This window comes from Mus musculus, chromosome 14 (assembly GCF_000001635.26).
Source record: "Mus musculus strain C57BL/6J chromosome 14, GRCm38.p6 C57BL/6J".
Lineage (NCBI taxonomy): Eukaryota > Metazoa > Chordata > Mammalia > Rodentia > Muridae > Mus > Mus musculus.
In genome coordinates, this window is record NC_000080.6 from 110,776,620 (window position 1) to 110,801,596 (window position 24,977).

At 35.2% G+C, this 24,977-nt stretch overlaps 1 pseudogene; it reads left to right on the forward strand.

The window, feature by feature from the left end:
• On the forward strand, nt 2,609-3,580 carry Gm9348 (predicted gene 9348; annotated as a pseudogene).

Genomic DNA, 24,977 nt, shown 5'->3' on the forward strand with positions numbered 1-24,977 from the left:
AGCTGTTGGATTTATAAATTTTGCTATGTAAGTAATATTAAAACAAACCGCAATACATGTTATGAAAACAATTATTTTTGAAAAAATATATAAACATATTTGATGAACAACCAATGTTAATGTATTAATATATCTTAATATTTGTAAATAAATTTTAACATTTCTTAAAATAATCCTAAATAGACTTAAAAGTTGGTACATTATTAAAGTTAAGATAATATGTATTAGTGGATAAATGTTATATAAGTAATTTTTTTATTTTATATATTTTTATTGGATATTTTATTTATTTACATTTCAAATGTTGTCCCCTTTCCCGGTTTCCCCTCTGCAAACCCCCATCCCATCCTTCCTCCCCCTGCTTCTGTGAGAGTGCTTCCCCACTCACCCACCCACTCCTGCATCACCACCTTTAGCATTGCCCAATGCTAAATCATGAAGACTTCACAGGACCAAGGGTCCTCTCCCCTCTCACTGTTGCCAGATAAAGCCATCCTCTGCTACATATGGGGCTGGAGCCATGGGTCCCTTCATGTGTACTAATTGGTTGGTGGTTTAGTCCATGGGAGCTCTGGGGGATCTGGTTGGTTGATGTTGTTCTTCTTCCTATGGGGTTGCAAACACCTTCAGCTCTTTCAGTCCTTTCACATTAGTGATTTTTTTTTTGTATCTTTCTTTTAAAATTTCATTTGCCAGCCACAGAATTTTAGCATTATTTGTGACTGTATAAACACTGCATGTGTATCATCTGTTTGGCTTTTTGAAAGTACCATACAAGCCGATTGTGGTGGCGCACGCCTTTAACCACAGCACTTGGGAGGCAGAGGCAGGCGGATTTCTGAGTTCGAGGCCAGCCTGGTTTACAAAGTGAGTTCCAGGACAGCCAGAGCTATACAGAGAATCCCTGGCTCGAAAGAACAAAAAAAAAACAAAACAAAACAACAACAGAATGTACCATACAGAAAGGCAATGGTGCTTTTATTTTAAATACACATTTCCTTTTGTAGATTCAAATATGTTTTAATTGTTGATTCACCTCAGAATAAATATAATAATTTGAAATACTGAATAGCTGCATTTGGTTGTCAATAAAAATGCTATAATATTGTATGTGCTGCCATCTGCTGGACCAGATCTGTCAGAAACATGGCATTTGAAGGAAATGTAATAGATTTTTTCTTCAGTAAGAGATTGTTATGTGGGAATTTTAAGTTAAATCAACCACTAATTTATTCAGTAACTCATGTGTCAAAAAATGGATAATATTTAAGTTGTTTAAAATGTTTTCTTAGAAAGAATTTTAAATTCACCAGTTTTTAAAAAATTTGTAAATATATTTAAACTTATTCTTACATTTCTGTAACACTTATCCAGTGTATTTCAATTTGAGGTATTTACTACTAGTTCTCACCAAAATTCCCCAGAGCCCTCTGCAACCTCTCTCATTCTCAATATGTGGTTTCTTTTTTATATGACTAACATACCACTGACTCCAACTGCTTTTCTCTATGTGCATACTTGTGCGGTCATGGACTAGAGCATGGGTCAGGTACCAGAAGCCAAGTCTCCACAGAGAAGTAGCCTCCTTCTATCTCTCAACAGCCATCAACATTTTAACAGCCAAATAGCTTTTTCACCAAAGGAGAGTTTCAGCTGTGGTTTTGTTTTGTTTTGTTTTATTGTTTTTGTTGTTGTTTCTTTTTCTTTTCTTTTCTTTTTTTTTTTTTTTTTGAGGGTGTGTGTATATTTTTAAATTACATTTCAAATGTTATCCCCTTTCCTGGTTTCCCCTGCACAAATCCCCTATCCCATCCCCCTCCTTCTGCTTCTATGATGGTGCCCACCCACCCACACACTCCCACCTCATCGCCCTGGCCTTCCCCTATGCTGAGCTTCCTCCCTTTAATGCTCTACAAGGCCATCCTCTGCTACATAAATGGCTGGAGCCATGGGTCCCTCCATGTGTACTAATTGGTTGGGGATGTAGTTCCCTGGGAGCTCTGGAGGGGTCTGGTTGGTTGATATTGTTGTTCCTCCTGTGGGGTTGAAAACCCTTTCAGCTCCTTCAGTCCTTTCTCTAACTCTTCTGTTGGGGTCCCTGGGCTCAGTTCAGTGGTTAGCCTTGAGCATGCTCATGTACATTTGTCAGGCACTGGCAAAACCTCTCAGGAGACAGGTTCCTGTCGGCAAGCACTTATTGGCATCAGTAATAGTATCTGGGTTTGGTGGTTGTTTATGGGATGGTTGCCCATGTGGGGCAGTCTCGGGATGGCCTTTCCTTCACTCTCTGCTCCACACTTTGTCCCTATATTTCTTTTAGACAGGAGCAATTCTGGGTTAAAAATTTGGAGATGAATGGGTGTCTCCATCCCTCAACTAGGAGCTGTGCCTAACCTCTGGATATGGTCTACCGGTTCTCCCTCCCACTTTGTTGGATATTTTAGCTAATGTCATCCCTGTTGGGTCCTGTGAGCCTCTTGCTTTTCTGGCATTGTAAAAGCCATTTTCAGAGATTTTCTACAATTTTATTCATTTATTTTAATTGTTTTACATAAATTTTGATCATATTCTGTTCTTCCCACAATGTATCATAGATCTTCCCTAACTTGCCACCAGCAATGCCCCCAAAGCCATATTTCCTTCCCGTTTGGGTGCCTCTGTACCAGATCATCACGTTGGGCAAGGGCCAGAGAAATACTAATATGGAAGACTAAACTCAAAGCCGGAGGGGTATCCTGACCCTCATGTTCCTATTGAGCATGGCATTGCCACCAATTGGAAAGGCATGGAGAATAGCCAGCATCTGTCTGCACATGAGCTGTATATAGCTTCTGAGGTGCACCTAGTGCCTCTTATCAAGGCTCCCATGATCCCCAAGGCTAAAATAGAGAAGAGGACTCCCAGTCATGTAGGTGGTCATTCTTTGTATGCCTCTAGGCCCACAAAAGGCATTGTCATGGTCTCTGGTAATATCATACATACAATGCCTGTTTATAAAGGCTACATCCTTATCCATGCAATCTTACATCTGGACCTGACTGGTAAGGATATGACAGACTACCTCATGAAGATCCTAACTGATCTAGGGCTAGGGCTTCACTATCACGAGATCATGTGTGACATTAAGGGGAAGGTGTGCTGTATGATGATAGATTTTGAGCAAGAAATGTCCACTGTTGCATTCTCCTCCTTTTTGGAAAGAATAATGAGGTACCTAATGGAGAGGTGACCACCATTCAGAATGAACGACTCTGGTATCCTGAGGAGCTTTTCCTAGGCATGAAGGCCCGTGGCATTCATGAGACACTCTTCAATTCCATCATGACCTATGATATGGATCTGTATGTCAACACTGGTGCTTGTCTCTCTGGTGGCAACATCATGTGTCCAAGTATTGCTGACAGAATGCAGAAAGAGCAAAGCTCTAGCATTCAGAACAATGAAGATTAAGGTCATTGCTGCTCCTAAAATCAAATTCTCAGTCTTAATAGTTGGCCCAATCCTGGCCTCAGTGTCCAATTTCCAGCAGATATCAATCAGTAAGCAGGAGTATGATGAGTATGACCCCTTCATTTTCAGTTGCAAATGCTATATTCAGGAATACCAAATTTCCCTCAGAAATGTACATACCTCATACTAGTTTCATAAAACTGGAACAAGCTTTTGAAAATATATGTGTCCTGGATGTTTGTATCTGATATCAGTACTAGCTTGTAGAACTTATTGTGCTACATCCACCCCAGTAGAGACTAGCATTACAGGTTTAGAAACCTGGAAGCAGTCCTGAGGTAGAGTTTCAAGGAAACTTAGCCTCCTGGAACCTTGGCATTCCCATAGCTAGAAAGCCCCAGATTTGTCCCTGCAATATTGTGGAGGGTCTTGCTTGCTTTCTTACAGTATTTTACTGGACAAGAGTTAGAGGTTTCAGGGCAAGCTTAGCAAAGTATACTTAGAGTCTTAATTACAGCACAGTATAGCAGACTACATTGCATACTAGAAGCAATTTGGTGAATTCTTCTGACAATTGGAGATTCCCTACAGATACTTAAAAGATCAGGCAACTTACTTTCATATGCAAGTATTTACCAAGGCCTAGGGAAAAGGGGGGTTGTGGTATTGCATTATTCATGAGAAGGTCTGTTAGAGCAGAAACCCCTGGTGCTAGCTTTCACAAGGCTCAAAGGAGAAGCACAAATTGTGATTAGAGTGTGAAATCCTTACCTGTCATTAGCTGACCCTAGGCAGGGCTGTTTTATCTTTACTGTAAACATTACCTGGTTCCTGTCAGTCCTTTTGAAGTCATTCCTCTGTTTTGTTTCAGATAACTTCAATGTACTTTGTCTGCTGTGACATCCTAGCAATTGTTTTCTGTATTATATAAGAATAAGACCTGTGTTCGCTTTGTGACATTACATTCAGATCCAGCACATTCCCTTGTCTGTTTGCCACCCCATTCTTGCCGACTCTATGCCCATCTGTCTGAGACCCTGATTCCCACGGATTGAGGGGGGCTGACTGGGCCCGGTCTGTGGCATTATTGCTAATTTTTGACCCTGTATTCAAGTTAACTGTTCCCTTGGTATATGTTTCATACCCTGTGCATGTCTTGATTTAGTCATCATTCTGTGTGGCTCAGTCACTTGGTGACTGGAAAGAGCAAGATTTGGAAGAGAAAACCTCACCCTGATGGATCTGTCTGAGCACTCTGCGGTGATCTGTGAGAGGTATTAACCGATACTAAACTGTTCTATGATTCCTTGAAGCTGGCAAGGGTTCTTGAAATAGTTACCCTTTATTCTTGAAGGGCTAACACACTGGGAAAATAAGGACTCAGTTTTCATTCTGGAGTTCTTCCTCCTGATTGCCCTGAGTTGTTACTTCTCCTTGAGTTGAGAATGCTGACATTGAAGGCTGAAAATATATTCATCTTTTTAATTTATGTAAGGTTTTTGTAGTCAGTGCTCTAAGCAATGAATAATTTGGGTTTTCTGCTGTTCTGTGAGAAAATTGTGCCCCAGGAATGTATGATTATATAGAGAAAAATAAAAGAGCTTCAAAAAGAAAAGAAAAGAGAAAATAAAAAAAGCAAAACAAACACACCAAAAACCAAAAGTCATTCAACCAAAACAAAATAAAATCACACAAATATACAGTCAATTTTGTGTGATTCAATTACTCCTGTAAGCGGTTCCTGTACCAGAGTGTGGTTGATGAATCCAGTGTCACTACCTTGGAAAAAAAACTGATTTTATGCTCTTCAGTAATTATCAAATGCAAATTGATTGTTGATTGCTGCTGGGACAATATACCTACTTTATCTTCTACATACTGGAATTTTGTTTGGCTTGAATATGCAGTGCTTGTGTATTCGATCACAATGTGTGCAAATTTATACATGCATCAGTCCTGTGGCAGAAGTGTTTCCTTGAAGACTTTCACTAATTCTGCTCTTACAATATGTTTATTTCTCATTGTATACAGATACCTGGACGTTGGGGAGAAGGGTTTGATTTTGGCATCACAAGTTCTCCAAGTCTCTCACACTCTTCACATTGCCAGTTCTAAGTTTCTGTTAATTCTCGTCTACTGCACAAAGTAACTTCTTTGATGGAGTTTGAGCAATGTACTGACATATGGGTCTAGCTATTTGCAATTTGGAGTAGCATTAGTGCTACATTCCTTTAGCAACCTAACAGTAGTCGGTTTTACTGGAGGGCTGATGACTTGTCTGGTTTCAGGTTCTTGGCCACTTTAATAGTGTCAAGTGCAAGCTCTGTCTCATCAAGTGGGCTTGAAATGTAATTTTAAAAAGTTTTTGGTTATTCCCCTAAAATATGTGCTACTGTTACATCCACACATCTTAAAGGAATATTAACGTACGTCATAGGGTTTATACCTGGGTGATATTGATGATGGCTTTTCTTCTTTGGCAGCTTACGTAGTACATCCTAACACCATGAATGCTAGTAAGGAGGGATGAGTCTTCTACTTAGTCACAAACTCAATTTACAGACTTTAAAAAGGAAACCAAAAAACACTGTCTTACAACTGACAATTTTTTCAGAGGTTTGGGTATTATAACTTTAGGGGGAGTCGCTGAGATAGCTTCAACATTGAGCCGTGTTCTTGACCTGTTGGTTGCAACCCATTTTGAGTTGAATGATCCTTTCACGGGAGTCAACTAAGACCATGTGAAACCACAGGTATTTGTGTGACACTTCATAACAATAGCAAAATTAGTCATGAAATGGCAATGAAAATAATTTAGGATTGGGGGTCACTGTAACATGAGCAACTTCGTTAAAGAGTGCATTGGGAATGTTGAGCATAATTACCATAAAGGAAGCAAAGGGCTGGGGATGCTGGTGCCTGGTAGAAGCTCACTCATCCTAAAAAAATATCCCAAATAACACACGATGCAAAAAAGCCACATGGTTGTCGAGGCATGCCAGGGTATTTATGTATGCATTCATTTAGGGAACAAAATGAGTCCTGTGAGAAAATTAGCTTACATAATAATTTGTGTGCCTGGCATACACTTCTGAGATTTTTATCTTCCTTTTATAAGACTTTCTAAAAATACTGACAACATTTTAAATATACTATTTTCTAGAATCAAAATCTCAAGCATGTGAAATAAAAATTTTTTGGGAATAGTTGTAGGTATTTCTTCATTTAAAAAAGTTTGAAAGGGCCGACAAACAACAGGTTCATTACCCTTCAGGACTTACTAACATAATTTGATAGTGATATTGTTTCTCATATCCAACTGAACAATATTAGTGCAAAGCACCAGGAAAACTTATACTAACATCTAACTCCCATGAAGCAGAAAAAAACAATAGCTGCTTTCTTGCATGTGCCAATATATTGTTATATCTTATGAGAGATGGTCACAGGAAATTTGTTTACATGATTTTCATTTCAGTAAATTATAAGGCATTGTATTTGCTTCATTCCTTTCTTTCTTTCATTTTCTTTCTTTCACTTTCTTTCTTTCTTTCTTCCTTTCTTTTTCTTTCTTTCTTTCTTTCTTTCTTTCTTTCTTTCTTTCGTTCTTTCTTTCATTCTTTCTTTCTTTTTGAGACAAGGTTTCTCTGTGTAGCCCTGGCTGACCTGGAACTCGCTCTGTAGACCAGGCTGGCCTAAAACTCAGAAATCTGCCTGCTTCTGCCTCCCAAGTGCTGGGATTACAGGCATGCACCACCACTGTCTGTCTGGCATTGTATTTGTTAAATATAATGTATAGAAAATTTTGTCAAAAGGTGTGATTATTAAGACAGAATTCTAACAGCACAATAAATCTTTGTCTATAAAGTTTACTATCTAACAACTAAATCATTAGTATTTTAAAAATTGATGGGTAATATGCAAAATAATTAATACAAAAATACTACTTGGTATTACACAGACTTTAAAACTGAATTATCAAGGCTTATGAATTACAAATGTTTAACATTTATTTAAAGGTAAGGCTATTAATATTTCAAAAGTGTTATAATGCATAATTTATTAAATGAAGTATCATTAATAATGTTTACTAACCTTTCCAAAACCTCTGTGCATCAAATAAAAGCCATCAGGTAGATTTCTCTATATTGTTAACTAAAATTTCAAAATAAATTTGTGTTATTCTCATAAGTCCTATAAATATTTTTAAAGATAATAAAATAAAACATATGTACAGTATTATTAAAAGTAGGAAATTAAATGCATGCATGAACACAAATGGTTTCTACAGTGAAATTAAATGCTGTGAAGTATTTCTCATTAGTTTTATACAATCTATAAACAGCAATGTTCATATTGTACAGTTATTGTAATTTTGAAAGAATAAAATTTACATTTAGCAGTACGTAGTTAAAGCTACCAGCTTTAATGGGAACATAATATCATAAGTCATCTAAAAAGCACAATTTACATGTGGGCTTAAGTTTATGCAAGTTCATTTTTCAGAAATTGTGTAGTCATTAATTCCTTAATGGGTATGTTTGACCATATCACAATGGAATCCTGGCTTCCTCATGCATGAGTATTCGCTGTCTCTATGTCTCTCTGTCTCTGTCTCTTTCTGTCTCTTTCTGTCTCTCTGTCTCTCTCCTTCTCTGTCTCTGTCTCTGTCTCTGTCTCTGTCTCTCTGTGTGTGTGTGTGGTGTGTGTGTGTGCTTTTCTTTTTCTTTTAGATAGGCTCTTAATCTATTGTCCACAATGGCCTGGAAATCACTACTTAGTCAAATCTTGCCTTAGGCAAATCTTGTCTTTTTAATCTCTATCATCCTTTCACCTTAGTCTCCTAACTTAGAATTAAGGGTTTGTCTTTTTCTTTTCCCTCTTGGTCAATGGGTAAAAAAGTAAACAATGAATTATAAGCCATTTAGACAAAAGGTGACAAAAATAGGAATCATGTTGGAAGAAAATTAATGTTTGCAAATGAAAACCACTGCAAATGAAAGGCTGCTTCACAAAGAAATTATTAAAAAGAAATGGGATCAGATGCAGGAACCCACACCCAATCACTAGGCAGAGCTTGGGGAACCGCCTGGAAGAGGGGAAAGGATTGTAGAAGCCAGATGAGAGTGGGGTATCTTTGACTCTTTTGCCTATTCTTTGCAGTCTTTATTTCACATGTGTTGAATTGTCCATTTTTTATATGAGAGTTTCTGACTAATCTTAGTTCATTGTGTTATGCCATGTTGCAATTATATCTTTGGGAGGCTTGCTCTTTTCTGAAGGAAAATATAGAAGAAGTGAATCTGTAGCAGAGGAGGTGGGGTGTGTGTGTAGAAACTGGGAGGAATTGTGGGAGGGGAAACTGCAGTCAGGAGGCAGATTTCTGAGTTCGAGGCCAGCCTGGTCTACAAAATGAGTTCCAGGACAGCCCAGACTATACAGAGAAACCCTGTCTTGATAAACAAACAAACAAGAGAGAAGAATAAAGAAAAAATGAAGAAAATGTAAGTGGATTTTATAACATTGTATGTGTATATTTAAGAAATAAATTTACAAAACTCTAAATTTAAAGAAAAAGTATACTATAAACAAAACATTGCCAATATTTCTAACATATTTGTTGAGAACTTCAAGGTAACTTACCAAAATAAAGTATCAAATATTGTACAATATTTTAAGTACAGCAAACATTAATAATAAGAACTGTCTGGACAAATAGAACAAATTTCATTTTTCTCAGGGATTCAAATACTGAAAAGTAAATTTTATGCAAATTCAACAGTTTGTTTCAATATCCAGAAAAGTTTGATTTTTATAATTATAATTTTTATAATGTATTACTTGGAGCAAAACATAATAGTTTAAAAACATTATTAAACTAAAAAAAATAAATGGATTATCATAATAAATGGAGAAAGAAAGAAAAATAAATAAAAGTAGTTATTGAAGATAATCTTTATTGTCCACTTGATGCATTTTGGCATCACTCAAGACATATTTCAGAGTGTGGTTTTGATTGGTTTAGCAGAGATAATTTATATGGAGGAAAACACACCCTGAGTTTGATACACTCTTGTATCACTCAAAAAGGACCAAAACAGACAAAAGAAAAACTGAACCGATCACAAATATTTATCTATCTTTGCTTCCTGACATAAAAATTCCAAAGCAATTCTTCACTGAAATTGCAAAGAAATCTTAAAACTTATACGTATGAGAAAAAAAATCCATGGTTAACAAAACAATGTTAAGCAATTAAACACTCTGTTCACAGTGTTGCTCTTCTGGATTTAAAATTATATAGCAACTATACAGTAGTGACAGTTGTGTGCTACTAGCACAAATACAGGTTTGTAAATAGAACAGAATTGAAGCACCAAATGTAAGCCCACCTACAAATACCTGCTTTATGACCAAAATGCCAAAGATACACAGTGGAGAAAAGACAACATCTTTAAAAAGTGGTGCTAGGAAACCAATAATCTATTTGGAGAAGAATGAATTTAATCCTTTTATGTCATGCTTCATATTCTAATTGTACCAAAAATCTCAATGTTAGACCTGAAACTCTTAATCCTCTAGAAAGGTACAGAACAAGCTTTGGAATCTAGGATGTGGTGCTCTCTGACTATAACTCTGAGTGCCCAGGAAATAGGGCTAACAGTTAACAAGTTGGTCTTTCTTCCTTCCTTCCTCCCTTGATTCCTTCTTCTCTTCCTTTCTTTACCTGAACAAAATACACAGCCTACCCAAAGTTTCATAACAAGTCTATCTTCATATTTGCACTGGAAAAATCTGATTTAAAATTTGAATCAATAAAATTTATATATTATATTTAGTGTGTAATGAAAACTCTCTTCTTTACCACCAGGAAGAGGTACTTAGTTTAAAAAACAGGAGAGGTATAAAATTTGGAGTGTATAAAAAGCTTAAATAATTTTTTAAAAGCTTTCAAGAATGATCTAATCAATCTTATGAAAATAAACATAAACACAAATGAAAGACAATAGGAGCAAGAATACTAAATGTATTAGTCACACTCCTAATCTGATAAAATACATATCATTCAAAGAATCCCCTCTATGTTAACAGAGGGAATGATTATTACAAAAAGGGCATTATATGGGTATAGGGGGATAATCACAATGAAGCTCATCCCTCTGCAAATTTATTATAAACTAGTACAAGTTTACAATTAATATATGCTGAGAAGTTTAAAAGTAACTGAAATAGAATCCAGAACAACAGTGTTAAATATTTGGTCTTTTGATGCAAGTGATAATATTTAAATACTTCATCCCTCACTTCTTTGCATCTATCAAGTGACTCATTTGTACACTGATAAATGTTTACATACAAGCATGAATGAATGAATGAATGAATGAATTTATCAATGGAATGATAGAATTGTAGTGTCCATCTTTGATCTATTATTATTTTTTTTATTGTAAGAGAGATCATCAAAGTAACTGAACTGGATTATTTTGATCTCTGTACACAATAAAAGAGCTAAATGTGAGTTAAATATGATAATTTTGTCAAATGAGTAAACCTTATATTTTCCCTAGGACAGAACAGATAAAATACCTAAGTAGTCATAACAAATAATGGCATTTTATTGGATACCATTCTTTATTTTTTGAGCATTCAGGAAACAGTGATTGAGACTGATTGTGGGAATGAACGTTAATTTTCTTCTAAGAGTTCAGGGATAAGGCAGAGTGAAATTTTTCCAAAAGCTCTTTCATGATGCCATCAATTGAGACTATGATTCAATGTTAGTTGAATTTCAAAACTTAAAGAAGTATTGCAGTGTTAACTGTTTGACATCATTGTCATCTGATTGCCCATACAGAATTTCAGAACAGATGCAATAAGGAGAATTATATGAAGAATTGATTAACTTCCACTTAGGTATTCTGAAGATTAGAGACTATCCCAGCAGCTCTTCTAATCCCTTAATCCAATGTAAGAAGATTCCACTGAATCTTTCTTGACCCCCCTACTGTCTTCAAATTTGCTAGGACTCTTGTATCTCTCTCTCTCTCTCTCTCTCTCTCTCTCTATATATATATATATATATATATATATATATATATATATATATATATATATATATATATATATATACAAACAGATACAAACACATACATATCTATATACTCATGCTTTATATAGAAAAATAACAAACAGCTATAAACAAATAATTATTATAACAAAAATGTCTGTCCTGATTGTAAGATTTAGTTCATCATCTTCCAATTGTATACATTTTTCCTACCTAAATAGCTATATCATGATTGATTGTTGGAAAAATGCATTTGAGTAATCATAGAATAGTTTCCTTTAAATTATCATATTAAATTCACCTGAAACCTCTCTTCAGATTAAATCAAATACATTTTAAATGGGAGCACTTCTTTGGTTTTCTTTCCTGTGTACAACAAAACTTTACATGGCAAAAACCATCACAGATTGCATTTATAGACTTAAGTAGCAATTTATTTTGATGGGGAAAAAAAGGTACTAAGAATTCTCTTGAACTTTTTTCTTCTTAAAATATGTACAAACTCAATATGAAGGCTTATTCTTCCAATATTGTTTCTCAGGTTGCTGCTTCTTTCTGAAGAAGAAATGAGAAAGAGGAGGGGAGAAAGTCTGGGGAGGGGGGAGCACTGAGGAGTAGAGGGAATAAACCTGAGGCTTGCATGTAGCATATGAGGGAAGAATCTAATTTTAAATAAAGATAAATTAATCAATTAAAAATTAAATTGTTCTAATACTTTTATACATGATTACTCTATTTGCCATTTCATTCTTCTGTTTTCTACAATCTCCTTCATCCTCTCCTTCACTTTGTTTCAAACTCTTCTTCAAATAGGCATTCTAACACTCACAGAAACATGAGCACACACACTCACACATACATAAGCATCAACACACATAAACATATAAAAACATACAAACACACACACACCTTATTGAGTCTGTTCACTGTTATTATTTTGTACATATATTTTTGGTTGTACAGTTGGGATTGGTTAACCCAGTGCAAGGCTTGTTGCTATAGAAAAATGAGTCTCCTTTTCTCTGTATCCTGTAGCTCTTTATCTAGGATTGAGACCTTGAGAATTTTTTCTTATCCATCTTTGTCATATCTACTGGTAGTGTGATTACAAAGATATTGTTCAAGTAGCTATATTGTTAAAATGGCATTAAAGTTTATCTATCATATCTAGAAGAATTTGTTAGCATCTGCAATCTTGGTGCACTGACTTTTAAAATCATTTGGTCCCTTTTCTGTGATGTCCCTTGAAAGTCATATATAGGGATTGCATTGTAGAAGTTTCAATTTTAGTTAGGCACCCCTCCGACACTTAATCTCTGTATTTACTTACTAGGGATCTCTGTAATTGTTTATATCTGCAACAACAACAAAAAAAGCACGCTTATTGATAAATATTGAAAGCCCTATATGTCAGTGGGTATAAGGATAAGGTTTTATGTCTGAAGTATGTGTATTCAGTAGAATCTTATCTTAAATTCGGGAAAAAGGTGCTTGTTTGATGGCTCAGAAGATGAGAGCACTGACTGCTCTTCCAGAGATCCTGAGTTCAATTCCCAGCAATCACATTGTGGCTCATAAACATCTATAATGAAATATGATGCCCTCTTCTGGATGCAGGCATGCATGCAGGAAGAACACAGTATACCTAATAAATAAATAAATAAATAAATAAATAAATAAATAAATTTTTGTTAAAAATTGAGGAGAAAATCAAGGTTACAGCAATATCCCTTATAATTTCGGGAATCTCTTGTGCTCTGACTAACAACCTTAACACATAGCATTGGGATTTTGTTAGGTATTATATTATTCTTTGAGGAACTGTTATTCTATATGTTATTTCTATGTTTATCTATCTATCTATCTATCTATCTATCTATCTATCTATCTATCTATCTATCTATCATCTATTTATGATCATTATCTATCTTTATCATCTATATGGAATAATTCTATTTTTGTCTACTTACGAAAAGTATTAGGTTCATTTCAATTATCATATTCAAACAAGTACCTTGTCCTTCAGTCTTTCATTTAAAAAGCATTTTGTGCTAATTAACATTCATTTAAAAGTTACTCGAGGTACTTTCCCCCCTTTGACATGGTTTATAGAGCATTTTGTTTTACAGTGTGCAATGCGCTGACAAGGAATCTTAAAAGTATTGAAATATTCATGTTTTGATCCAATGGAACCATTCCCTAGTGCCTTCTCAGTTTTGCAAGAACAAAAAAAGAAGTAGCTTTGTAGGTATCAGCAATATCAGGAGGTTTCAAAATAAACTTTGTAAGTGGACTTTTGGAGAACATCCTGAGCTTGCAAACTTACCATTGAAACTAAACCAAGTTGGCAACAACTCAAGAGTTGGAGAACATACAGGAAAAAATAACAAGGTTACAATTATAATAGTGGGATAGAGATACTGATACAAATATTTATAAAAAATGATGTAAAATATTTCCACCTGTACAATTATTGCATTGCAAATAATTACATTGTATTTAGTCACTGTGTCTTTATAACTACAAAAGTGCAAAAGGAATAAAGAAATAAATGAAATTTAGAATATACATTTCTTTACTTCAAACACTATATTTTATGAAGAATGTTTTTGCATGTATAATAATGTAATATATTAGTGTCAATGTAGTAAAATATAAGACCAAAGAAATGTATAGAAATAGTTTCAGTGACAAAAAATATAGTTAATGATACACTGTGACTATAGTATTCTTTCTTTGTGTATGGATTTTTCATTTTTTAGGAAGCACATGCTCCATAGAGATAAAATTACTATTTTGAAAATTCCAGGAATAACTATTTATATTTTTAGTAGTAAAGTGTGTGCTTGTGTGTGTGTGTGTGTGTGTGTGTGTGTGTGTGTGTGTGTAATCTACCAATTGAACTTTGAACCATACTATTTCTATGAAGTTCTGTAACTCTGATCAATTGCTTCAGTTACAGTTTATGAAATGTAACGTTCATACCATTCCATGGTGTCGTGCAATCCTTAGTCTTCTTGTTTCTCTTGCTCAGGATACCAATCACTGTTAGATTTAAAGTATCTATATCGTATATGCCACTTGTGATGTTAGTCACAACAGCCAATTGCAGTTACCGTGTTGACTGTCACAGTGCATCAAATAACAGGTAATTTACATAAATCTGGCCCCAAGAACATGAGTTTTGGGGTTTGTTCTCAGAATATGGAAAAGAAAATCAGTGGTCCTTCATTGCAGTAAAAAGTGAAGTTCTTAACAAGGAGTGAATAAAAAGATATAGGGTCATGATGCTAGTGTCTACCATACATGCTGATATTTTGTAAGAAGAAACATACATTCCATTGAAAAATTATAGCATATTAACATAGTTGGTTTCATTCTAAACTGAAGTTCCCAGAAGGAAAAATGGAGAGACTTTGAAAATAAGGGATAGACAGACAGACAGAGTGGGAGAGAAAGAGGAGGGATGAGGAGCTGCGTAAGTTTGTAAAAGGCTAAGTGTCTGTCTGAACTTTGAGAACATGTAGAATTGAAATGTTGCTGAAAAGAGCCAACTAAGTTAGGTTTGGGATTTTCACTCATTTTGAAAATCACCCACCACCCCATTGTCTCACTTAACATCTTTATAATTGCTTAAACTTTAGGACATATTCTTGTATTTTATGTTTCAGATTATAATACAGTTACATCATTTTTACATTTTCTTCAAACTGACCTATGCATACCTCCTATTTCTCTTTCAAGTTCATGGGCTCCCTTGTCCTTAGGGGTGATATAAACATTTATTCTTAAGAGAGCACTTCTTCTCCAATGTAAAAGCTAAAAATATCGTCAAATAGCATCTGAAACCAAGAGTAGAATTGTTTCCACTGTGACACAAACAGCCAGTACTCTAAGTGAAGAAATTCATTGTCCTCTAATAAATTCTAATGTTCCAACACCAACAATGAAAGAAGATATTCCAGAAATCTTGAATCTGTGTTCCTAGGCCACAGTCACTCATATTTGACTCTAGAGTAAATTATTGCTCACTGTGTTTGACATAAGAATTGTGTTTTTGTACGTAATTTATTTTGGTTAATGTCTTAATGTAGCAAATTTAAAAACATAAACATATAAATTTGTATGTGTAGGGAAATAATAATATTTTATACATACAGCGTTGAGAATTTATCTGGGTATGCCCTATATAGGCCATATAAACATTCCTACTGATATAAACATACCACTGCATTAAGTTTATTTAATAGTAGCTAAAATCACCATATAGTAGTTTACCCTGACTGCAGAAAACTTATTATACATAGAGGGTATTCTAAAATCTTTTAAAGATATATACTTATATATTATTTTTAAAATACTCATCTCATCCATAATTACCAAGTACTCTAAATACATTAATTCTAAATACATTGATGGCATTGATTTGTTAAGTAGAAAAAACACACACTGAATATATTTTACTTCACTTTGAATCTTCATAATTAATAGACATTATTTCTTCAAAATATTTTAAATCTATTTTATTAACCTTTTATGTTAATTCTTTTTATTTTATTGTTGATAGCTTACTTTAACAGTATAATATGCTTAGAATACCGGGTGTGGTGGCGCTTGCCTTTAATCTCAGCACTTGGGAGGCAGAGGCAGGAGAATTTCTGAGAGCGAGACCAGCCTGGTCTACAAAGTGAGTTCCAGGACAGCTAGGGCTGCACATAGAAACCCTTGAAAAACCAACAACAACAACAACAACAACAATAATAATGATGATGATGATGATGATGATATGCTTAGAATGAGTGGAAACTTCTGAAAAAATTCTATAATAAAACTTATAGGATTACATATGGAAATTTTCTGAATACAACATATATTGCATCTTATTAGTAAAATACTTATATTTTTACCACTGATATGTAATAGACATTAATATGTTTACAGTTATATTTCTTTTTCCCTTATCATATTTTTTACTGTATTGGATGAAACTTCAATTAATATTCAAACACTTGGAAGTTCAAATTTCTTCCTTTAGTATTTTTTTCTCATGTAGAATTATCTATGCATATATATTATCTTACATACAATTATACTTATTATGCAGTAAGACATTACAAAATTAACTAGGCTGGGTATTTTATATTATAGAAGAGTCTTACTCAAAGACTCTGAAATATAAGATAAGCAGTATACATCACAAAATTATCTTCCTCTACATTTGTTAAAATATTTTAGAAGTGAAATTCAATTAAAATGTCTTTGACTCACTTTATAATTGTAGGTACTAGTGATGTTGTTGATGTATTAATCTATTATTTATTACTTTGCTTATTTTGCAAATATAATCTTTGTGCATGGTCTCTTATGTGTTTGGTATGCTTGTATGTGTGTGTGTGTATGTATGTTTACATGTGTGTAGGTTCAGAGGTTGATTTTGGAAATTTTCCTGGGCCTCTTTCTGTCTAAGATATTGAAGTAGTACCTCTTATATAAACCCAAACATCTCTCATTTGGCTAGTTTTGCTAGTCATCTTGCACCAGGACTTTGTGTTTCCATCGCTGAGTAACAGGTTTACAAATGCATTTCAGTGTTATCTCCACATTTATGGCAGTGCTTGGGATTCGAACTCTGGTCTTAATATTTATACAACCAGCACCGTGTCCACTAAACCTCCTACTCAGTCCCTTAGCACATCCTTTTTTAAAAAAAATTATTTAATTTATTTTTTTATTACATATTTTCCTCAATTACATTTCCAATGCTATCCCAAAAGTCCCCCATACCCTCCCCCATCCCCACTTCCCTACCCACTCATTCCCATTTTTTTTTGGCCCTGGCGTTCCCCTGTACTGGGGCATATACAGTTTGCATGTCCAATGGGCCTCTCTTTCCAGTGATGGCCGACTAGGCCATCTTTTGATACATTTGCAGCTAGAGTCAAGAGCTCCGGGGTACTGGTTAGTTCATAATGTTGTTCCACCTATAGGGTTGCACCCTTTAGCTCCTTGGGTACTTTCTCTAGCTCCTCCATTAGGAGCCCTGTGATCCATCCAATAGCTGACTGTGAGCATCCACTTCTGTGTTTGCTAGGCCCCGGCATAGTCTCACAAGAGACAGCTACATCTGGGTCCTTTCGATAAAATCTTGCTAGTGTATACAATGGTGTCAGCGTTTGAAAGCTGATTATGGGGTGGATCCCTGGATACGGCAGACTCTACATGGTCCATCCTTTCGTCTTAGTTCCTAACTTTGTCTCTGTAACTCCTTCCATGGGTGTTTTGTTCCCAATTCTAAGGAGGGGCATAGTGTCCACACTTCAGTCTTCATTCTTCTTGAGTTTCATGTGTTTAGCAAATTGTATCTTATATCTTGGGTATCCTAGGTTTTGGGCTAATATCCACTTATCAGTGAGTACATATTGTGTGAGTTCCTTTGTGAATGTGTTACCTCACTCAGGATGATGCCCTCCAGGTCCATCCATTTGGCTAGGAATTTCATAAATTCATTCTTTTTAATAGCTGAGTAGTACTCCATTGTGTAAATGTACCACATTTTCTGTATCCATTCCTCTTTTGAGGGGCATCTGGGTTCTTTCCAGCTTCTGGCTATTATAAATAAGGCTGCTATGAACATAGTGGAGCATGTGTCCTTCTTACCGGTTGGGGCATCTTCTGGATATATGCCCAGGAGAGGTATTGCTAGATCCTCTGGTAGTACTATGTCCAATTTTCTGAGGAACCGCCAGACAGATTTCCAGAGTGGTTGTACAAGCATGCAATCCCACCAACAATGGAGGAGTGTTCCTCTTTCTCCACATCCACGCCAGCATCTGCTGTCACCTGAATTTTTCATCTTAGCCATTCTGACTGGTGTGAGGTGGAATCTCAGGGTTGTTTTGATTTGCATTTCCTTGATGATTAAGGATGTTGAACATTTTTTCATTTGCTTCTCAGACATTCGGTATTCCTCAGGTGAGAATTCTTTGTTCAGTTCTGAGCCCTATTTTTTAATGGGGTTATTTGATTTTCTGGAGTCGACCTTATAGAGTTCTTTATATATATTGGATATTAGTCCCCTATCTGATTTAGGATAGGTATAGATCCTTTCCCAATCTGTTGGTGTTCTTTTTGTCTTATTGACGGTGTCTTTTGCCTTGCAGAAGCTTTGGAGTTTCATGAGGTCCCATTTGTTGATTCTCGATCTTACAGCACAAGCCATTGCTGTTCTATTCAGGAATTTTTCCCCTGTGCCCATATCTTCAAGGCTTTTCCCCACTTTTTCCTCTATAAGTTTCAGTGTCTCTGGTTTTATGTGAAGTTCCTTGATCCACTTAGATGTGACCTTAGTACAAGAAGATAGGTATGGATCAATTCTCATTCTTCTACATGATAACAACCAGTTGTGCCAGCACCAATTGTTGAAAATGCTGTCTTTCTTCCACTGGATGGTTTTAGCTCCCTTGTCGAAGATCAAGTGACCATAGGTATGTGGGTTCATTTCTGGGTCTTCAATTGTATTCCATTGGTCTACTTGTCTGTCAGTATACCAGTACCATGCAGTTTTTTTCACAATTGCTCTGTAGTAAAGCTTTAGGTCAGGCATAGTGATTCCACCAGAGGTTCTTTTATCCTTGAGAAGACTTTTTGCTATCCTAGGTTTTTTGTTATTCCAGATGAATTTGCAGATTGCTCTTTCTAATTCGTTGAAGAATTGAGTTGGAATTTTGATGGGGATTGCATTGAATCTGTAGATTGCTTTTGGCAAGATAGCCATTTTTACAATGTTGATCCTGCCAATCCATGAGCATGGGAGATCTTTCCATCTTCTGAGATCTTCTTTAATTTCTTTTTTCAGAGACTTGAAGTTCTTATCATACAGATCTTTCACTTCCTTAGTTAGAGTCAAGCCAAGATATTTTATATAATTTGTGACTATTGAGAAGGGTGTTGTTTCCCTAATTTCTTTCTCAGCCTGTTTATTCTTTGTGTAGAGAAAGGTCATTGACTTGTTTGAGTTAATTTTATATCCAGCTACTTCACTGAAGCTTTTTATCAGGTTTAGGAGTTCTCTGGTGGAATTTTTAGGGTCACGTATATATACTATCATATCATCTGCAAAAAGTGATATTTTGACTTCCTCTTTTCCAATTTGTATCCCCTTGATCTCCTTTTGTTGTTGAATTGCTCTGGCTAATACTTCAAGTACTATGTTGAAAAGGTAGGGAGAAAGTGGGCAGCCTTGTCTAGTCCCTGATTTTAGTGGGATTGCTTCCAGCTTCTCTCCATTTACTTTTATGTTGGCTACTGGTTTGCTGTAGATTGCTTTTATCATGTTTAGGTATGGGCCTTGAATTCCTGATCTTTCCAAGACTTTTATCATGAATGGGTGTTGGATCTTGTCAAATGCTTTTTCTGCATCTAACGAGATGATCATGTGGTTTTTGTCTTTGAGTTTGTTTATATAATGGATTACATTGATGGATTTTCTTATATTCAACCATCCCTGCATCCCTGGAATAAAACCTACTTGGTCAGGATGGATGATTGCTTTAATGTGTTCTTGGATTCGGTTAGCGAGAATTTTATTGAGGATTTTTGCATTGATATTCATAAGAGAAATTGGTCTGAAGTTCTCTATCTTTGTTGGTGCTCGAGTGGAGCGGAAGGGACTTGTCCCCTTAGCACAGCTTTATAAGGGATCTTTACAGTGCTGATATGTTTAATTTTGTGTATTGTTATATATTTATATCAACATGAGAAGTATTCTAATTTGAAAATGAAAGTCAATTTCATTCTGTTATTTGTGGTATTATTTTTCTATTTTCATCAATACATTAAAGAAAATGTACAAAAATATAAAATGAATGCAATTTTTTGAAAAATATTATACAATTAAAGGAAAACATGGAAGATTACAATGAAAATCTTTCCAGAAGAAACAGGATGAAATAAATTTGAAAGAAGAAACAATATCTTTTTTTAAGTGCTTTTCCATTTTAATGACAAATTTTAATGTGTCATCTACTTGAGTTAACCACGCCACTTAATACTTTTGCTTCTTGCTATATATTTAGAAAGATGGCAAATCATCAATTTCAAATTTGTTTTGCAAATCAAGAAACACTGCATAAATAAAACAATTATACATATTTTAGAATGGTTGTAATAATCAAAGGGTATGCCTCGTGAGCATGGATATAAGTGCTTATCTGTATTTTTATTCAAATGTGTGTCCCTATTTTTGTTTGGTGGTAAGTTTTACATTTGCTGGGCCTGAGGCACATGCTGTAAGCTGTGGTGTTTTCAGTAGGTAGAAATACCATCCTTGGCATTCTCTCCCTCTTGTAAGAAGACAGTTCTGCAATCCTCTTCTCTTGAATGAACAGGGACACTTTCCTTCCATTAAACATTGCGCCTCCTACCAGTGGCTAACAGTCACCATGCTGAGGAAATAGAAGTTGAGAAGGTAATGGGGCAACTTTGCACTTTAATCTTTTCTTCTTCTTCCTTTCTTTTTTAGTGAATAGTCTCTGAATATTCTCTGAATATACTGAATATATATGAGAGATACTTCTCTTATATAATACATCCCACAGTTTCCCCTCCCTCTACTCGTTCCCTCCTCCTCACCTCCTCCCTCACTCCCCGAGATCCACTCCCTTTCCATTTCATTCCCAGAAAAGTTCAGGTCTCCAAGAAGTGTCATCCACACAGGACAAAACAGGATACAATTGGACAAGATGAAAGCCCTCATAGTGAGAATGAACAAGGAAATCCAGTAAGAAAAATTTCACTAGTAAAGGCAAAAGATTCAAATATACACTTGCTTCCACAGTTAGGAGTCCCAGAAAACACTAGGATTACAGCCAGAGCATATATGCAGAGAGCCCCATGCAGCCCCATGCAAGCTCTATGCTTGGCAATTCAGTCACTGTTAGCCAATATGACCCCGGCTTAATGAAGTCCCCTGGTATCTTTCATCTCTTCTGATTCATGGTATCTTTCCTCCCCTCTTTGAGGGTTTTTCTGATCTCCAAGACGAAAGGCCTGATGGAGAACTTCATGGCTTAGCTGGTCAAAAAAACTACTATTTTCCTTCTTTTGAAATCCCAATTTCTCATTCTTTTTCACTTTCAATAGATTTTAGTGAAATGTGTTTTTTTCCCTCAAATCAAGGATATATTATCTCATCATCTGAAAAATCGAAATGAAGATGTACATAGAAACAGAAGAAAAGAAGTACAGAGAGGACAAAGCTCCCAACTTCGGAAAAATACAAGACTACAACAAAAACAAGATGATCAAGGATCATGGGTAAATAAAACTATTGATTTTACACTGAGAAAGGAGTTTTGAACTGGGGTTGGTGTTCCATAAATTAATTTCTAGTAATTGAGAAACTTAGGAATGTGAACATCTGGGTGTCTTCAGCAAGATTGGCCTACATAGAATTAACCAATTTAGTGAGACCTACAGAGAAAGACTGGTGCAACAAAGGGAAAATGTTTTGAAGGTAGTTCCATTTGAGACTTCTCTGTCTCCCACCTTTTCATTAGGAGAATCTTATGAAGTACACATATATAATTTGATTTGTATTCATTAAGTGTTAGGTATAAATTATATTAATATATATTCATAGTATTCAAAATAAAACAATAAAATCAAAAGTGAGAACAATATGTATTGTTTTTGTCTTATCATTTATACTTGCTTGTATATATTTTCATGCTTATTGATTCTATTACCCTTGAATGTATGAAGAAAATTACTTCCTCATAGTGATGGCATTAAAGTATTCACTTTATGTCACAAAGAGTTCCTATGATCCATTAGCTGTTTAAAACTATTTTAATACAACAATGTGAATTGCCTCTAATTTCTAAAAAGCAAAAAGGAACAATAATATTTACTTGCATAATGACTACCAGAAGATTGCAAGACAAATGTAGACCAATTCATTTTCTAGTGGATTGAAATTTGTTATAAATTAGTTGATTTAATCATTTTGAATTTATCAGAATCTCCCTGACAGTGATGTAAAATGAAGGTCACCGGAGTGCTGTGGAAGCATGATTCATTTGTGCCCTCTCTGCAAGGCCGGAGGTCCCAGCTAGTGAATTACTGGAGTGTGGACCCAGCTTCAGTGGTTATGTGCAAATAGGGCAAGGTAACTGCAAGCACATTTTGTACAGAGAAGATTTGGTTCTATCCATGATATTTCTTTTCAATGGCTCTTAACATAATTGTGACATTACACATTTATTTTTGTTGGAATACATAGACTTGTCTCTTACTATACTTTTCTCTTATCCAACATTTAAAAACAGCAGGCACAAGCCATTTTACTCAGCACTAAAAACCAAAGCTTTGGTATTAAAGTATATTTTCATTATGTATCCTGTAACATTAATTTATACAATAATAATAATATAAATATTCTGTAATGCATCAAACTATTCAATACTTCATGCAAAATTAATTGGAGAGTTGGTAAAATATCTATTGTGGTTGTTATTAAATTCTGCTACCTTCAATCGAAATTTAAAGCTAATTTATTCTAGTACTGAAGCAGATCAAAGTTATGTCTTACATCACTCCCCAACTTGCCTCTTGATTTCAGACGTGGTAAAGAGTGACCATTGCTTCTGTTTGGCCTTTGGGATTTTCTGCCTCTTTTCTGCATATTATCCAATGAAGCTTTTTAAAATAGATATTTGATTCACACCTCATCTACACAAAACTCCTCAGCACCTCTCCATTACATCTTCAGTGAATGGAAAGCATGTGTGATTCTTGCTCTATAAAGCCACCTGGATTTTGGGTTTTCTTAGGATGTATACATTATTGCTGTCTTTTCTCTTTCTTCAGTATACAACTGCCTACTGACCGTTGTTGAATGTTTCACGTTCAGTTCCTTGATTTAGTATATAACACCATAACATATTTGCAATGATATTTTACAATCATTATTCATGACAACACATTTTTAGATGCCTCTAATATTACTGATAACTGTCACCTAACTCTCCTTATTACCTTTTACTTTGTAGTAATTTTTCAAAACATGTATCATGCCACTTGTTTTTTCAGCTTTTGAATTGCCTCAAGAAATCATACCATCACTACTTATCAATTAACTACTATATATATATGTATATATATAATATATATAAATTATATAATTATACAGTTATACAGTATAATTGTATATAATATACATATTATATGTAATATATGGTTCTTTTTAAAGTCAGTTTTTAATCCCTATTGAGTCCTGGGAGCCTCTCACATCCTAGGTCTCTGGGATTCCTCCATCCTCTGCAGCTGCATATTTAAATTCATTCTCCTGGACTCCTCACCTGTCTCTCCCATAGCTGATCTTTACCCCATATTCATTCCCTTCCACCTCACCCGCCTATGTTTCTCCCTCCCTCTTCCTCCCAAGGTTATTTTCTACCCCCTGCTAAGTAGGACTGAAATAGACTCACTTGGGCCTTTCTTCTTGTTAAACTTCTTGTGATCTATAGGTTGTACCGTGAGTATTCTGGCTACTATCTACTTATCACTGAGTATATGCCATGCATGTCCTTTTGGGACTAGGTTACCTTGGTCAGGATGATATTTTCTAGTTCCAACCATTTGCCTGCAAAATTCGTGATGACCTTGTTTTTAATATCTGTCTACTATTCCATTGTGTAAATGAAACACATTTTCTATATTCATTATTCAGTTGAGGGACATCTGGGTTGTTTCCAGCTTCTGGCTATTACAAATAAGGTTGATATTAATATAGTGGAGTACTTGTCCTTATGTTAGAGAGAAAATGGTAAATAACCTTGAATACATTGGCACAAGGGCAAAATTCTTGAACAGAACGCCAGTGGTTCAAGTTCTAAGACAAAAATGTGACAAGTGAAATCTCAAAATACTGAAAAGCTTCTTTAAGACAAAGGATATTGCCAATAAGAAAAAATGGCAATATACAAGTTGGGAAAAGATCTTCACTAACCCTACATTTGATAAAGGGCTAATATCCAAAATATATAAAGAATTCAAAAGGATAGACTCTAAAAATCAAATGACCCAATTAAAAAATGGGATCCAGAGTTAAACAGAAGAGAATTATTTCAAAGTTTCTTGAATGGCCCAGAAGCCCTTAAAATATTGTTCAAATTTTTAGTCATCAGAGAAATGCAAATCAAAATGACCCTGAGAAATTCACCTTAACACCAATCAGAATGGCTAAGATTCAATCCAAGTGACAGCACATGCTGGTGAGGATGTGGAGAAAGAGGAACACTTCTCCATTGCTGGTGGGATTGCAAATTGTTAAAAAACAGTCTGGAATCAATCTGAAGGTTCCTCAAAAAATTGGAAATAGTTCTACCTGTGGACCCAGCTATATAGCTCATGGGCATATACCCACATGATGCTCCATCATACTTTATGGATAAATGAA